At 33.2% G+C, this 19,024-nt stretch overlaps 1 protein-coding gene across 2 annotated transcripts in view; it reads right to left on the bottom strand.

Moving 5' to 3' along the window:
- The window catches only part of LOC129803783 (prolactin-releasing peptide receptor-like), a 138,649-nt gene that overhangs the window by 60,812 nt on the left and 58,813 nt on the right, over window positions 1-19,024 (bottom strand). Inside the window, exon 1 of one of the 2 annotated variants that reach the window (XM_055850582.1) lies at window positions 1,073-1,532. The exons of the other annotated variant lie outside the window; for it this stretch is intronic. The gene's annotated coding sequence lies outside the window, so the exon portion shown is untranslated. Of the gene's footprint in view, window positions 1-1,072; window positions 1,533-19,024 lie in introns of those variants that run through there. 2 annotated transcript variants of the gene reach the window in all.

Below are 19,024 nucleotides of genomic sequence, written 5' to 3'. Positions count from 1 at the left end.
TTGGTGCAAAACAGGAAACAAAAACTTTTTTTTTGTTGTAACATGGAGATTTTGATGCCAACAAATAATTCGTTTATATAATCCATCTTCTATTGTTCACAAGATGGAATTTTTTCTGAGCATAAGAATAGACAACGAAAATCATTTACGATTGTGCTTTTGATGTCCAAAGAAAAGGCAAAAGAGTATTTTCCACTGGGGTATGTTTTAATGCCAGAATATCTGAGGAAGCAGCAAAAATGCGAAGAATTTCACGCAGAAAAGAATGAGGTGGAAATTAAAAAAATTTGACTTGTCTGAAATATTTATATGATTTTTTTTTTGGCTAACAGTTTCTTCATCTGTTGCACCCTCTCTGTTCTTTTCGAGCCACATCACACATTATTAATTAAACATGAAGAGGAGGATTGTGTGTTTATTATTGTGATAAACATTGGCTTATTCTCGCGGTGATTTTTCTCTCTGGTTTACGTCTGTTATAATTCCACAGAATTTCCCCTAGGATTACACCTGAAATTTCAATGTTGGTGTTTTTATTTCCTTTTTTTGCCTCTTTGATATCTTTTTCATAATTCACACAGAAAAAATCCCATCGTAGATTATTTACTTTGAAGGATCACAAGCCAGACAAAGACTCCAAAGTGCCACTTAAACTGATACACCTCAGTGACTTTGAGATACACCAGCATGGCGAATTTTCATGGACCACAGATAATTTGGCAGAAGGAATAGCAAGGGTTTTCCTTTTTACCACTCACCCCCATTTTCAAGTAATATGGAAATATAGAGAAATTGGGTATTTTGTGTTTGAACACTTCAAAATTCAATTTTCTTCCACCTTATTCAAGGTCAGTATACACACCTTTTTTGCATGCAATATTGTAAGGAATTCTGACTGTTCTGGATAGCGATATAATTTTGAAATCTTATCTCAACAGCAGAACACTTGAATATGTGCGATTTGGATTAGGGTGGGTCCATAAAATTTTCTCATAATCGAAAACCATTTGTTAGATTGTGTTCTTTTGTTGGATGTAAAAATTTGTTTCATAGAAAAATTCCATATATTTACCTGCATGTCAAAAGCACCTTTTGGTGCAGCAGCTTTCCAGGTGTTTACGAGATTCTGGAGACACAGAGAATTTCAGCAAAATTCATTTCAAACTTTTACTCACAAAAAAAAAAAGAATCGTCTGTTTTCTATCTCATACGGAATTATCCACACTTTTCATACATTAATCTGTCCTCAGTGGAAAATTAAATTGAATTAAAAATAGAAATAAAGAGAGACAGGACCGCCAGAGACAGATAAAAATTGGGCTAAGCGTTGTGTCTTTGTAAAGATTATTAAGAATTTTTGCGAAATCTCACACACGAATCGAGTGTTTTTGCACCTTTTTGGAGAAAATGGGAGAATTAGAAAAATTCGCCACTTCTATTAATAGATGATCTTCTAAAAATGCTCTTATTTTGAAGGTGAGTCTGAGGGTTTGGTTTTTGCGTACGTCTCATACGCCGTTCGACCGAATACTGAATGGGTAGCATTTTGAAATTGTGGCCACCGCGACGTTCGTCGAGACAACAGACGTCCACCCACCAACCCAATGCGTTTCTCTCTCGCTAGCGTTAGCGTCTATTTAGTCTGTTTCTGGAGAGAGCTAGAAGAGAGTATAGCAGTTTACATTGGCTAAATAGTCAGCTCGAACTTGAGATAATACTATAATAATTATTATAATATAAATATGTCATTCAGCACAAAACTTAAATTTTGCTGAGACAACTCGGAAATATTAAATGTCCGTTAAACTTTAGAGGGGAATAGGTTCTAAGAGATATTCTCTCCCAGACTTGAATAAAAGCACAGTGGGGGAAATGGGATTTGCGCAGTTAAATGAGAAAAAGGGACAGCTGAGTAATCCTCAAAATTTCCAGATTTTCTCCTCTTATTAGAATGCCATAGTCTGATTGAATCAGAGGCAACAAGTTGCTCATGGCTCTCATAAGGATGGAAGTTTTGCATGAGACACGCGAACATGAGCTATGTTGGCCAATTCATTATCTAATCTCACTCACTATCCATCAGATAACCAATGAAAATCAAAGCATGGGAGAATTTATAATCAGTAGGGTAAGTGTGCCAAATTCCGGCCGGCTTACAATTTCGGCCACCTTTTTTGTTCCTCGAATTTCCATTAACTTTTAGATTTTACGTTACTCTAAAGACTATACAATGCAAAAGAATAAAAAAAAATGTAGCTACGACAAACGAGATGACGTAAAAAAGGCATTGGAAGAATTCCTGAAGGGCAAGGAACTATGAGAATGAAGGTGGCCGAAATAGGGTACCAAAGCTATGTCTATATTTTTATTCATTTTAAAATGTATTAAGAATGATTTTAGAGTAAATAAAGACGGTAAACTCTTTACAAGGTTCCAAGCAACACTCTTTCAGAAGAAAGAATAAAAAAAATCAATTCGTATTTAAAATATTACATTTCAAACTTGAGACTTTGACGCTTGCATGCAACTATGGCGAAATTTGGCACACTTACCCTATACCAGTTTGTTAAAAAAGGATTTTTTCGTTTGCATTGAATCTACATTTCGTAGAAGAAAATTTCGACTCGTGCATACTCTAAGAAAAGTACCCATTAAGCACAGTCCCCTAAGTTTTGCATGTTTTAGCTATAATAAATCTCACAGTGGAGATGCCTGGCATCTATACGCAAATTTGTTTGAAAAGTTTTGAGCCCCTTTTTCTCTCCCCTAATGGAGCTTGATGTTGATCTGAATTTTATTTTTCTTTTCCGACTTTCCCAATTTATTTCACTCTTTGGGAAATTTACTATGAAAAAGCAGGTGATTTCTTGCACAATTCACAAGATATATATCTGTTGAGCCATGTTGCCCAGAGAAACAGGTGAGCAGAAAGACCAGTAAACAAGTGTAAATGATGTAGACAAGTTTTGTAGGAGGTTCTATATATAAAAATATGGTTTCTGTCAATCTTCATTTTCGCACCATGGACCCCACAGAAAGTGAAAGTTTAGAAAATGACGAACTGTGTGGTGAAAGTTTATACTATAGGACAAAACGACGCTCGACATTCATACGATCCTTCATGAGTAAGCGTTTACTGAGACTCACTATCTTAATACCCTTCCCCAACTTTCATACTACATTAGCCCCAAATTTTCATTAGTTCTAAATTATAATTTGGAGCGATAAGGGAATGATTAAACTCATGGCTGTAATTTAATTAGTAAAAGCAAAAGCATAATTGAATCATTACAAATTTTGGTTGAGGTAAACGTAACTTAGGGGAAGGTTTTGCACCTTCGTAATGTTGCAGCTTTGTAAAAGTTGATTCTTTTCCAAGTTACTAAATGAATTTCATCCATGGAGATATAATCTAAAAGCTAGTTCCAGATCTCACATTTCCTGAAAAACTTGGAAGCCTAGGCCTTTTTTCCTGGATCCAAAAGGCAAAAATAAAAAATGGGCCTAAAATCGTAATTCTGATGTGTAATATTTTATACATTTTTGCACACCGCAAGTATCTTTTCGAAAAAGCAACTATTCCAAGTTATAGAGGGTTTATTAGGGTTAATATTTACCGTGAAAATTTTTTGTTTAAAGAGGGTCGTTTTTGAGGGTGGAGGAAAATTCAAAAAAATTACCACCCTTGCAGCTTAGGAAAATTGAATTTTGCAGCTTCGTAAAAACATCTGTCAAAATTACTGGCCACCAAATTTGAGAATTCCTCACTGTTTTGGGTCAGACTGTGCACTCTGCTCGGTATATTTGACTCATCAGAAAGTCCACTGAATAAATTCACAAGAAAATTGGGATATTAAACAATTTTCACTAAAATCTCGAAGGAAAATATGCACTTCCCCATCAAAATGAGACTTCATCAGATGATTTTATTTCACTTCTGTCAAATTAAACATTAAGCCTAAATCTGTTTATGGTAGGTGTGATTCTTTCATTGATCATGCGGTGCATTTTGAGAATTTTTCATACAATTTGCTTTGTTTTCAAGCGGAGTTTTCCTCATTTAACTTTAAATTAATCACTGGTAATTCTAAGAATCACTGATGTTCAAAAAATGTACTGTAAGACAGATTCGAGACGTTAGAGAAAAAACAAGGATTACAATAGGTGTGATAACTTCTTTCTGATTTGTACAGTGACGAAACTAGACTGCTTATGGTAGATGTGATTCTTTAATTGCCACTTCGATGTATTTTGAGTATTTCTCATTCAATTTTCCTTGTTTTAAAGTGGAACTTCCCACATTTCACTATAAATTGGTGGCTGGTCATTTTTGAAATCAGTTACGTCCGAAATATGTTCTGTAAGACCAATTGGAGGTGTTAGAGAAAATCCGAGGATTACAATAGGTGTGATTATGAGAGAATCATACCTAACCAAGCTCTTAACTGACTGTCAAAATGCAGGGGAAAAATGGTATTCCGAGTGTCAAAAAACATGTGTTAGAAAAATAGCTTAAAATTGTTTTTTAATGCGTGATACCTCCTACAAATGGTGAAAACAAGTAGATGAAAGTTCCATCTAAGTAGTGATGTCCAAATTTTTGTGTCTGGTGTAACGTTTTCGAGGAAAATGAGGCATACAGAGGTGGGAAAAAGTGGTACGAAGCTGAGTTAACCAGGACACCTTCGTAAAAAATGCCACTACATTTTCATTTTCCTGTAGATGAAAATCCAAGGAATTCCAGGAATTTTGTGAGGCAGAATTATGAACCCAATAAGTAGGAGATTTTTTTGATACAGTGATATAACTGATTCGTCGTGTGTGGCATTCAGTAAAAAATCTGAAATCTTGGACTCCTTTTTTAATACGAACCTTCAAAACCTTCCCCTATACCTTAACGAACAGAAAAAAATTTCAAATAATTAATGGTGCTCAAAGGTTGCTTATAAATGGGAAATATTAGTAGGGGAAAGTGGCCTGCCTTTGAATGCGGCAGCCTTTGAATGCTTCAATTTTTCTCTCATTTCCCAAAACTAAAATTACATTTTGTTAATCAAAGTTAATAGAAAATAGTTAATAGTATTAACTATAGTTCACAAAATAGAATTTTTGCTTTGCGAAATAAGAGAAAAATTCAAACTTTCAAAGGCAGGCCACTTTCTCTTATAGATAGAATTTACTGCTTATCCAAATACTTACAAATTTTGATAATACTGTAGTGAAAATCTGTGATAAAAATTAATTGAAAAAGGATGAAAAAGCGTTGTGGCTTATGTCGTGACATAAACGCTATATCCAAAAATTATTTTCATATAATTAATCTAATAAAGTTCCTTAGTTGTCTGAAGTCTGTGTATTTCGAAATCTTTTGCATTGTAGGGGAAATGCTCATAATTTTGTCCAGTTTCTTATTTTGGACACATTGAGGATAACATTGGACACTAAAAATAAATTGATTAAAATGATGGATTTTTATTCCAATATTTAATGAATAATGAATTCTATCTAAATATTTGTTCTTTTTGGAAGATTTTAACACTAAATACGTTAAAATTTGAATATGATTTGAGTTGAAATTGCTTTGTTGAATATTCAGTGTGAGCAATTGCTTACGAGAAATATGACAGAACTTCGTGGCTTACTTCAGTCTTATTTAGTTTTGGTGAAGTACTAACAAAGTTTGTTCGCTGTTTTTGAGTGATATTATTGAATATTCATTGAATATTGTGTTGATTCACGTTACTGATGATTTGTACATTTGACCTAAAGTGAGATTTGCCTTGTGAATTATATTTTTCGTATGAAAAATGGGAATTTTTTTAAGACATTCACCAGTGAGGTGATAGTTCTTATTTTGGACAGGTGTTTTTCTCACGAAATTTCGTGAAGTTTTAGCTTTTGTGATGACTAGGTTGGACAAATGCCTGGAGAAACAAAGGAGCATCATCTCTACGAAAGAGATGTAGTGAGAAATGCCTTGAAAGGCTCCCGGAAAGGTCAGGGAATGAGCGAATCCGCACGTACTTGGAGTATCGAAGTCAACTCACTTTAATGAATGATATGGAAAGTTTCCGGGCTTCTGTGGCATTCTACGTTTCCCTTACATGAACAGGAAGAGGACTTGGTAAGATTGGTTCATGAAATGAAGAAAAATGGGCATCTTATTGAGGCGGAATAAACAAGTTGTCCAAAATAAGAGCCAAAGTCACCTCTACATATCAATTCATTTATAAACGTATTAAAACTAATTTTAATAAAAATAAGACGATAAATAGCTTGCTAAGTTTCTAAACAACCCTTCTGAAAAGAGAGTAACAAGAAATGTCAATTAGTATAGAAAATATCGCACTTCAAACTTGGAACTTCGATGCTTATAAGCAGACTGTCCAAAATTATGAGCACTTCCCCTATTATGCTTTTGTATTGTTCTAAGTCTAAAGGTTTGTAACCGACTTGAATAATTTCAAAATCACTCAAAATATGGACCAAATGTTTTTTTTTTTTTGAGATCGGTGGAAAATCCGTTGTGAGATTATTTTCATTTTTAGATACGTTTTAGAGATTCTCTAGGCAAAATATGAGGAAAAACAACTGTCGATGTAGGAAAATACCGTTGAAAAATTTCAAGAAGTAATCAAACTTGTAAGAACTAAAGTTTTCTCTGCAACTTTCCTAATTAATCCTCCGAATAACTTTATTAATATATGTACTTGTGGAGTATTAAATCGAAGTTGCGAGTTCCAGTACTCCGCAAGGCAGAGATGCTTTGTCACAACTTTTCAATCTTATAAAATATTTTATTGCTATTTAATTTTCTGATTGGCTAGAGTTTAAAAGTATTAGCCAATTAGAAAACGCGATAAGACTAAAATATTTTACAGTAAAAACGATAATAAATTCATTAGATTTTTTTTTAAATTTTTCACTACAAAGTGTCACATCCAACCCCAGTAAGAGCAACAAGTGAAGCTCTAGAAAAGAAAATCTCTAAACACCAAGAAGGACGAAAAATCCATTTGTGAATTGTACGCTAAATCCATCAATAAAGATCTTCAACATTTCCGATGGGAGTTGAAACAGTTAGAAAATTTGTCTTGGAAGTGGATTCGATGTGGTTTGAATAGGATGAGGCAAAAACTTGAGCTTCAGGCGATAAATTAAATCCACACGGAAAAAGTTAAGACACGCAATACTCCTTGTGATGGAAAGGTAACTTCCTTTAGGTATACTTTTGCAGTGTCGGCACAATCAATCACTGTCAGATTACACCAAACTCATGCTCAAGTATTTTAACCCAATTGCAGTAGAACATTTCATTTGCAATTTGCCAAGAAATGTTGCTGATTTCGAAAGCTCCTCAATAAACTATAATATGAATAGGATGCATTTTGTAGCACTTTGTCAAAGTCCTCTTTGTCCAATTATATCAGTTAAACATAAACAACTAGAACAATCAATGCCAATAAATTTCTGGGGTTCTAATCAAATGGAACAATTGCTGGAAGCCTTAATCCAGTTTATCAAACAATTGCAGAAGGAAATCAATTTGTTTGAGAACAATCAATAGTACTCTAGTATAAGCTGATTGTGGTCACAAACAATAATATAACTCCGTGATTTGCCCTAAAAGGTTATAATGACCTTCTGCCCCGTACAAATATTCTCAAATTACTTAGATAAATCGATTTTGTGCTATTTTTCATAATATATGTTGTAGTCTTTTAAAATATTGGAACGCTATTAAACTTTCACTTCCAGTTTTGTATAAGCAAATGAGAATATTCTATGCAGTATAGCCAGAGAATTTCCTTTTAAAGGTTCTAAATTGCCATAATGCGTGGTTTGAATATCTATTTCACCTTGATGGTTTTCAAATTGAATTTGAGCAAAAGGTCCCCGAGAAGCTTCGTGCCGTGAGATTACTCAAAAAGTAAATAATAATATATTCCAAGATGACTTTTTCTCCCTAAGAGCAAATTCTTTCTCAAGAGACACGTGAATTTTTATGACTTTGTGATTCTCTACATATGATAAACATATGTAGAATGACAATTTTGAGGTATCTTCCATTTACACTGTTCACTTGACACACCGAACACAGTAGCGAGAATCTTATATAGTGTCTCCTTCAATTTACGTCCTTGTGGTTCTTTTCGCTCAGTTCTTAATAAAAGTGAGAAATAAATGCCTCACAGGATCATTTTGTATTTTTTTTTCCTTAAAAGCTTACAATGACGAATTTTGTGAAAAATTTTCCATATCATTCAAGTTTTGGAATTTCTCTCAGATTTTTTTTTTACTTGTTAAAGCTACTTAACTTAGCTAAAAAATTAAATTTATCTTCAATTGACTTTTTGGGAAATACACTGGAACGGCAATCAACGTAAAATGATTCTAAAGAGCTTTAGAAGATTTAATCGTGCGGCATCCCTTCCTCTTGTTACATGAAAGAAGAAAAAAATTCCTTGGAGGTAAAGCCAATGACATGAAATTTATGGTACGAAATGTATGTTTAACTTTTTTTTTTTGGAGAAAGTATGGGTGGTGTTGTATCTCCCTTTCTTGATGAATTATTTACGAATCATGTTGTGGAGGTGTCATGAGAGTCTTGTGTGTAAAATTTCACTCTCGCTCAATACACCCAGCGATGATGAGATGTTTTCGCAAGAAAACTTTTTTCACCGTTTTCACCCCAATTTATGTATACATAACTTCTGTGATTCATCTCCAGGATGTCACGTGAGAACTGATTGGCAGTGTGATTTATTCCCTTGTCATTCACCTTATTTTCAACCCTATTCTTACTCCTAACGGAAGATCAAATTCGCATTTTTATTTTTGTATTTTACGTGTTTTCCAAATTGTTAGGAAAATTTACGGATTAAATTGGTTAGGGGTTTGAAGAAAAATTCTCATCATTTGTTTGACAAAATCACAAATTTATTGTAGAATCTAGACATGTTCACAATGAGAAAAAAATAAGGCCTGTAAATTTGAATAATGGGATTTTAAACCTAAAACTAGAACCCAAAACGTGCCCTGTTAAGTTAGGAAAATAAAGGAATTCTATATAGGGGAAATGCTCATAATTTTGTCCAGTTTCTTATTTTGGACACTTTGAGGATAACATTGGACACTAAAAATAAATTGATTAAAATGATGGATTTTTATTCCAATATTTGATGAATAATGAATTCTATCTAAATATTTGTTCTTTTTGGAAGATTTTAATACTAAATACGTTAAAATTTGAATATGATTTGAGTTAAAATTGCTTTGTTGGAAATTCAGTGTGAGCAATTGCTTACAGAACTTCGTGGCTTACTTCAGTCTTATTTAGTTTTGGTGAAGTACTAACAAAGTTTGTTCGCTGTTTTTGAGTGATATTATTGAATATTCCTTGAATATTGTGTTGATTCACGTTACTGATGATTTGTACCTTTGACCTGAAGTGAGATTTGCCTTGTGAATTAGATTTTTCGTGTGAAAAATGGGAAATTTTTTAAGACATTCACCAGTGAGGTGATGATTCTTATTTTGGACAGGTGTTTTTCTCACGAAATTTCGTGAAGTTTTAGCTTTTGTGATGACTAGGTTGGACAAATGCCTGGAGAAACAAAGGAGCATCATCTCTACGAAAGAGATGTAGCGAGAAATGCCTTGAAAGGCTCCCGGAAAGGTCAGGGAATGAGCGAATCTGCACGTACTTGGAGTACCGAAGTCAACTCACTTTAATGAATGATATGGAAAGTTTCCGGGCTTCTGTGACTTTCTACGTTTCCCTTACATGAACAGCAAGAGGACTTGGTAAGATTGGTTCATGAAATGAAGAAAAATGGGCATCTTATTGAGGCGGATTAGCTGTCCAAATTTACAGCCAAGTTGGCCAAATTAATAAACAAGTTGTCCAAAATAAGAGCCAAAGTCACCTCTACATATCAATTCATTTATAAACGTATTAAAACTAATTTTAATAAAAATAAGACGATAAATAGCTTGCTAAGTTTCTAAACAACCCTTCTGAAAAGAGAGTAACAAGAAATGTCAATTAGTATAGAAAATATCGCACTTCAAACTTGGAACTTCGATGCTTATAAGCAGACTGTCCAAAATTATGAGCACTTCCCCTAAATAGGGAATAAAATAAAATAATGTTTGGAGCCATCGTTATCAATTTTAATATTATACATACAATAATTTAATGACGTAAAGTCAGAAAATCATGTATCATGTGTGAAGTGGACTTAAGAAGTAAAACAGCCTTTTTTTTCAATTAGATGATCGATTCACAGAGAAAAGTGATTTTTCTCTCAGCGTGGCACAAAAATAGAATTTATCTAAATATTTATTTCTCACTCATCGACCCTCAGTGAATAATGTATGGTATTTATTTTAAAAGTGATTAAAATGTTATATATAATCCCATAAAAATAAGAGGAAAAACAATTTACGATGAAGTTCAATTGAAAATTCCAATCAAAAAGTTTAGAACGAACCTTGAAAATGAGTGACTCAATTATTGAGTCATTAATTTGTTAGCAATTCAATTGCAAGTCACTTGAAGCGGAATTCAAAAGACAAGCAGAATTTTACTTGATTTCGCATGAATTCTCTTAATGAACTTTGCAGAGAAATTTTATTATATAATAGATCATTTAATTTCACACATTGCTGACTAAATGATGAATTTTCTTGACAAATTGCATTTTGACTCAATGATTTTCCACTAATTGCTGGTAAAATCTCTTTGGCTGCCAAACAACATTTGATGGCTAAAGCCACAAAATAATAAATTAATTGGATTTCTATTCTATCACTACACACTTCGAGCTTGCTCAAATAAACAGAATATGTTCATTGACTTTTGATTTTATTAAAGTCAAGCAAGCACCAAATGGTGCATGAGATTGCAGCTTCTGAATGTCTAGATAGTTATTTGAATTTTACTCAAGTGAACGTCAATTGCAGTAAAATTTCATTGCTGTAACATGAATAAGATTTGATATGGTCTTCAAATCCAATTGTGGCTAGTGTTTGTTCAAGATGGTCATGCAGTTCATGTACTAATTCTCTTTGTCTAACAATCTTATATTGAGTCATATCTAATGAGTATTTCTTCAGGGGAAGAAAAAAACGATGTCTTAATGGAAGGATCGGGGCTAAATAAGACAGTGCCAGTGGAATATTCAAGTCCTAGCTTGTCTTTGAAAGAAAATTGATAAAAATATTATAAAAATACCAAAAAACAAGTGTTAGGGCTTCTATTCATTTGGAATCAATTCCAATTCGGAATTTTGAGATTTAGATTTTGAGGAAAGAAGACCACGAAGCAACCCTGCAACCCTTCAGGAGTATTAGGTGAGATTCTTAACAATCTCACCTACTATAATCCTAACAAAATTTCATGTCGTCCGATCGACCTCAAATTTGGCCAAAATGTGTTTCAGCACTTCCTGATCACGAATATATATGTGGCTAATTTACGTTCCCGGCCGGCCGGCCGGCCGCTCTTTGGAGCTTAATAGCTCCTAAACTAAAAAAGATATCGACTTGCGGTTTTCGGCAAAGGTTATATATCGGGTGAAAATTGCAACTTGGTGCATAGACCCCCCACCCCCCACCCCTCCTTCCGCCATTTTGAAGACCCCCTTTTTTTGTTTTCTCAATAGCTCCGCCCCTATGGCATTCAGCGGACTCAAATTTTAGTATGTTATAGCTGGGCCTTAGAGCTTTCCATCAATACCAAACTTAAGGTCCTCCGACCCCCCTGACCCGAGCTATAAGGGTCCAAAAAAAATTTCTTAAAATGGCCATAACTCCGGTTCTAATTGTCAGAATTTAAAAAGTGGGGGCTTTTTGGAAAGCTCTCGTGAAATGCCACTTCTCCTTCTAACATCGCAAGTTCATAAAACCACCGCTAGGGGCGCTTTTTTTAAAAAGAAAATTTTTAAATCTTAAAAGTTAAATAACTCAAAAATTCCATTGTGCATCGGGCTGAAAATTTAGTATGTTGTAGCCGTTGATTATACCTATCAAACAAAAAAAACCTTAAGTCGATCCATAACCCCTGACCCGAGCTATAAGGGGTCAAAGTTCGAACATTGACCGGCCTCTATCTCCGGTTCTAATTAACATAGCGACCTAAATTTTACCTTTTTGGTTTCGTCTCGATGAGCACTTTCAGATGGAAGTTCAAAAAGTCACCACAGGTGGCGCTGTGATAGCGTCAAAATTCATCGAAATTCAAAGTCACTTTTCTCAAAAACGGCATTGTGCAAGTTAATGAAATTTTAGTATGTTGTAGTCCAGTCTAGGACGTTTCCAAAATGGTGCGTAAGTGCGCTGTGGTTTCAATAGAACCGGAGATATGAAGGGTCAAAGTTCACGAAATTCAAAAAATCATATCTCCGGTTCTATGTGACCGATTTTGATGAATGAGGGCTTAAACGAAAGATCTCACCAAATGCTACAACTTTCTAGAATATTTGAACTTCGTGGGACCAACACCAGGGGCGCCACAGTCGAAAAACCAATTTCAATATCACATAACCTCAATTATCTCGACTGTCGCTGAACCGATTTTGATGATTACTTCAACATAATTGTAGAGCACATTTGTCTCTACATTTCGTCCATACATCATTTTCCGCTCAGACTACGCTATCACTCCGATTTTGCCGTATAAGTGTGAAAAAATTGATTTTTCCCATAATAACGCTTTGAAATCACTCAGATGCCAATTTGACTGCCTCTACTCCACCAAGACACTTAAAATAGGGTTTTAAATGGAAAGTCCCACAAAATACAACAATTCTTTGAAATAGTTGAAGCTCAACAAATGACTACTTGGGGAACTCTGGATGAAAAAACGAGTTAAGAAACAAAAAACCTCGCTTATCTTGACTTCTGAGTAATCGATGAGTTCAAGTTCTACGGCAAAATTATAGAGAACATTCTGGTCTACATTTCACCCATATAACACTTTTCTGTCAGTTCATCCAAATCCTTGACATTTTGGTTCAAATACAAAACTTGTATAATTTCACGAATTTGATTCAAGATAACTGAATGGCGTCTCCCTACTTCAGCATCAAATCGAATTTGCATGCACTCCGAGTTAGCTCACGTTAAGAATCTCACCTACATAAGCCGGTTAGGATTATCTGTCCCTTTCTTTTTTCTTTTGTCCACATGAAACATTGAGGAAATCTCATTCTGAATTAAGGCGTCTACACATTGGGAGCAATTTTCGTCAAAAATTGCGTTTTTGACAGAAATTTGACGTTTCCCCCTACAACGCTGCAGGGAATTTCCTTCAAAAAAGCAATTTTTGACAAAAATTGCTCCCAATGTGTAGAGGCCATTTAGAAATCATACTGAATTACCTCATTTTGCCCTAATCTTTAAAAAAAATGTAGGTTTCAGTGGTCGCATTATATCAAATTCCACATAATCGCGGTTAAGAATCGATAAATATGCAATAAACGTCAAGCAGATAGAAATTTGTACAATAGGACACGAGATTACTTTTCTGTGTAGCATGATAGGATAATTACTACTTGAAAAAAAATCCAGAAACCTCATAAATTGCATACTTTTTCAATAAACCGGACAATGTAGTCCAACACTATTCTCGGTTAATATTCCAACAATTTTCCAGGTCACGGATTTGTGAAAGAAGAATATGAAAGTGCACAGTACTAGCGACATATTAATAATTCACCTGAGGGTTCTCATGCTGTGTTCAGCAATGACAAATGTTCACATTATTGCAGTATCGAGTATACTTTTTGCTAATTTACCTACGATACACCCCTAAGTGGGTATGGAGAATTGCAAATGCTCCCATTTTGAGAAAAAAATCAGAATCCATCTCATAAAAAGTCCTGAAGTGGAAAAGATTTTGTAAAATTGTAGAACTCGTTTAGTGATATGTCTTAAAAAATTAACTAAAATTATTATTCGACTTAGAAAGTCGTTGCATGCCTTCGAATAATGTGAATTTTCTTTTATTTTTCCTAAGAGACTTACACATTTATATTAAATAATAGTTACCTTAATATCAATTATTGATAAATATGTGAAAATTTATGTGTAGGGTAAGTGTGCCAAATTTCGGCATAGTTGCATGCAAGCGACAAAGTCTCATGTTTGAAATGTAATATCTTTAATAGAAATTGATTTTTTTTATTTCTTCTACTTAAGGAGTGTTGCTTGGAACATTGTAAAGAGTTTACCGTCTTTATTTACTCTAAATTCATTCTTAATATATTTTAAAATGAATAAAAATGTAGACATAGCTTTGGTGCCTTATTTCGGCCACCTTAATTCTCATATTTCCTTGCCCTTCAGGAATTCCTCTAATGCCTTTTTCACGTCATCTCGTTTGCCGAAGCTACATTTTTTGTTATTCTTTTTCATTGTATAATCTCTATAGGGTAAGTGCTCATAATTTTGGACAGTTTCTAAATTTGGACACTTTGAGGGTAAAATTGGACACTAAAAATAAATTGATCAAAATTATGGATTTTTATTCCAATATTTGATGAATAATGAATTCTATCTAAATATTTGTTCTTTTTGGAAGATTTTAACACTAAATACGTTAAATTTTGAATATGATTTGAGTTGAAATTGCTTTGTTGAAAATTCAGGGTGAGCAATTTCTTACGAGAAATATAACAGAACTTCTTCTTTACTTCAGTCTTATTTAGCTGTCGTGAAGTACTAATAATGTTTTTTTCGCTTTTTTTGAGTGATATTATTGAATATCCATTGAATATTGTGTTGATTCACATTAATGGTGATTTGCACATTTGATCTGAAGTGATATTTGCCTTGTGAATTACGTTTTCGTGTGAAAAGTGGGAAATTTTTTAAGACATTCACCAGTGAGGTGATAATCCTTATTTTGGACAGGTGTTTTTCTCTGGAAATTTCGTGAAGTTTTAGCTTCTGTGATGGCTAGGTTGGACAAATGCTTAGAGAAACAAAGGAGCATCATCTCTATGAAAGAGATGTAGCGAGAAAAGCCTTGAAAGGCTCCCGGAAAAGCCAGGGAATGAGCGAATCCGCACGTACTTGGAGTATCGAAGTCAACTCACTTTAATGAATGATATGGAAAGTTTCCGGGCTTCTTGTGACATTCTACGTTTCCCTTACATGAACAGGAAAAGGACTTGGTAAGATTGATTCATGAAATGAAGTACAATGGGCATCCTGTTGAGGCGGATTAGCTGTCCAAATTTACAGCCAAGTTGGCCAAATTAATAACCAAGTTGTCCAAAATAAGAACCAAATGCACCTCTACATATCAATTCATTTTTAAACGTATTAAAACTAATTTTAGTAAAAATAAGACGATAAATAGCTTGCTAAGTTTCTAAACAACCCTTCTGAAAAGAGAGTAACAAAAAAAGTAAATTAGTATTGAAAATATCGCACTTCAAACTTGGAACATCGATGCTTATAAGCAGACTGTCCAAAATTATAAGCACTTCCCCTAGTATGTAAAAATTAAAAATTCATGGAAATTCGAGGAACAAAAACGGTGGCCGAAATTGCAAGCTGACCGGAATTTGGTACACTTACCCTAAATCTTTAGAAAAAATAAAAGAAATTTACATTATTCGAAGGCATGAACGTTCGAAGGAAGAGTACTTTTCCTTAAATACTTTCAAATTTTGAATATTTCTATCTGGATGGTGTACCCACATATGCATTTAATTAAAAAATCAATAAATTTTACATCTTGTTTCCTCTTTCTGTTATAAAAAGCCACAAAAAGTTGTGACTAAAATTTATCATATTCAAATACTGCAATGTTGTGAGTTGCGAGTGGAAACATAAAACTTTAATATGTCATAAGATCTTAACTTGATCAAATAATTTACTGTGTATAACATGAACTGGTGATAATAGTCATGAGAGGGTTACAACATTTTTATTATAATCATACCAGTGAAAATTGTCAATCTTGTTCATTTGGTACAATAAAAGCGGAAAAACTCTGCATTCCTTATCACAATATGGAAGTCAGTCACTTTTTTTTTTACTGAGTTCTCGCGTTTATATGAAAATGAGTCAGAAAAGTGATGAAAAATATCATTCCAGAAGTGGGAAGTTGGGTTGTTAAACAAAATTATCCGTGCTGATAAATTACATGTAGTGGATGTAGAATAATTCTGTAGAATTTCTCTGTATTTGGATTGATTGGAAGATGCTCAGAGGCATGTTATTTGAGGACATCGAGGACGTGGTGTATCGTAATTTCATCTGATGCTAATAGTGAAAATGACTCCCACATTTGAACCCTTTCTTATCCCAATGGACATGTAAAGCACATACAGTGAGATTAAATTACATTTTCTATATCGTTCCAACACTCATCCCTCCTGAGGAATTAAAATTAGACTGCCTGCCCTTGGGTTTCTTGTTCAATTTTGACACACAACACTCGAGATTTTTCATATGTTTGTTCAGTAGCATCCCAAGTGACCCTTTGGTCAACCCGACCTCCCACAATAAAAATCCCAATATTGTGCATAGCATTTGCATGCAATTTTCCTGGATCTTTTTTCGGATATCAAACGGAAATATGCATGAAAATTGATTAACATATAAATTTCATGGACAGAACACTGTATCTTTCTAAAGTATTTCGATCCATTAAAACGCGTAAAAGTTAATTTGAACATTAAAGCCGAATCATTTATTTTACTTTCATCAAGAAAAAGAGGCATCTGCCATCATCACAGTAAACTTTTCCAATTATATTTTCTCCATTGGTATCACATCAAAGTTTGAATAATTGTCCTTTTGCTGGAAGAGGAAAATATATAAAATTTTCTAACCGGAATTTGCAGCCAAATATTAAAAAGAAAAATCCCGCATATATTCCAAATGACGCACTTTGCATTTTGTTCCAATAAAAAAATATAAAAATAGACTCTGGCAAATACTGGTGGAAATAATGGCGGGAAAAAAGCAAAAGCATACACAAGAGATGGCTAAAAAAAAAGTCCAAAAGTGATCATTAAAAAAACATGGGAAGAACATTAATTTGTTCCACGCAGATAAAAATATGAGAGATTCAGCAGAAAAATTTTAAAAGCAACATAGTATATTGTACAGTAAAGGTTTTAGCAGTTCAGAGCGCAAATTTAATGGGTTGAATATGACCAGAAATTGCCATGCAATTTTCCCCAAGTCAATTGCTTTCATATAATTCCTGCATTATTTGAGTGATTGGAAAATTTCAATTTGCCCACAATTTCATCATCATCATATATAACATGATGATGGTACAAATCTTTCAAGAATAATTCAACTTCTGTGGTTCAACCTCTGTCGATTAGGCTCAAACTTGATACTAATACATCATAAGCACTACGTAAAAATTGATTTTTCCGATTGTCTGATCACTTCTTTTAGGCATTGAATAAACGAGCAGTAAAAAGTCAAATTTGGTCAGCAAAAAATTCGAAATGATCAGTAAAAAATAAAAAAATGGTCAGTAAAAAATAAAAAAAGGGCAGCAAAAAGTTTAAAAAGATCAGTAAAAAATTAAAAAAGAGCAGTACTTTATTAAAATCGATCAGTAAAAAATGAAAAGTGGTCAGCAAAAAATTAAACATGATCAGTGAAATATAAAATATGGTCAGTAAAAAAAGGTCACTGATCACTTTTAATTTTTTGCTGATCACTTTCTATTTTTTACTGACGACTTTTTATTTTTTGCTGACCACTTTTGATTTTCTACTGATCAAATTTTGTTTTTTACGGACCAATTTATATTTTCTACTGCTCGTTTTTAATTTTTTACTGACCAATTTATATTTTCTACTGCTCGTTTTTAATTTTTTACTGACCAATTTGTATTTTTTACAGACCACTTTTAATTTTTTACTGACCGCTTTTAATTTTTTACTGACCACTTTTAATTTTTTACTGACCACATTTAATTTTTTACTGTTCACTTTTAATTTTTTACTGTTGACTTTATTTTTTACTGACCACTTAATTTTTTACTGACCAATTTTTATTTTTTACTTCTCGTTTTTAATTTTTTACTGACCGATTTTTATTTTTTACTGACCACATTTAATTTTTTACTGACCTCTTTTAATTTTTTGCTGACCAATTTTTATTTTTTACTGCTCATTTTTAATTTTTTGCTGACCACTTTTTAATATTTCACTGATCAATACGAATATTTCTACTGATCATTTTTAATTTTTTGCTGACCACTATTAATTTTTTACTGCTCATTTTTAATTTTTTACTGCTTTTTTAATATTTTTGCTGCTCATTTTTAATTTTTTGCTGATCAACTCGAATATTTTTACTGCTCATTTTTAATTTTTTACTAACCATATTTTCTTTTTACTGCGATCATTTTAAATTTTTTGCTGATTAATTTTTAATTTTTTACTGATCAATTCGAAGTTTTTGCTGACCAAATTTAACTTTTTACTGACAAAATTTCACTTTTTACTGACAAAATTGAAAATTTTTGCTGATTATTTCGAATTATTTGCTGATCAAATTTGATTTTCTGCTGACCACTTTTGACTTTTTACTGACCATTTGTTTTTTGCCCTTCTTTTATTCACACTTCTATAGAGGGAATAGAAAGAGATATTGATAAGAGATTTCCGACAAGAGATAGTTATGACAAGTCCTTCCTCCCCCACTCCTTTTGACATTTTAGAATACTATGAAAGTTTTATTATTTCATCGGAAACTGCAACTAAATAATTAAAATTACAGAATAAATTTTGAATATTTGATTATTAGGGGAATATTGAAGTTTTCTTTTTTTCGCCAAATCAAAAATTCTATTATATTTAACGTTGCTCTTCGTGTCTTAAAAAAGTTGTAATTTTGAGAAATATTTTTATAAAACCATATCCCATTGGAAATGAAAGAGAATTATCTGCGGCTACGTCACAAAATGGTTTTGAGTTTTGACATGAAATTAGTGTGTCGTCAACCACAAAACAGCCCTGATTTTAATGTTATG

Source organism: Phlebotomus papatasi, chromosome 2, assembly GCF_024763615.1.
Source record: "Phlebotomus papatasi isolate M1 chromosome 2, Ppap_2.1, whole genome shotgun sequence".
NCBI lineage: Eukaryota > Metazoa > Arthropoda > Insecta > Diptera > Psychodidae > Phlebotomus > Phlebotomus papatasi.
Note: the sequence above shows the minus strand (reverse complement) of the source record. Positions and strands in the feature narration are given on the sequence as shown.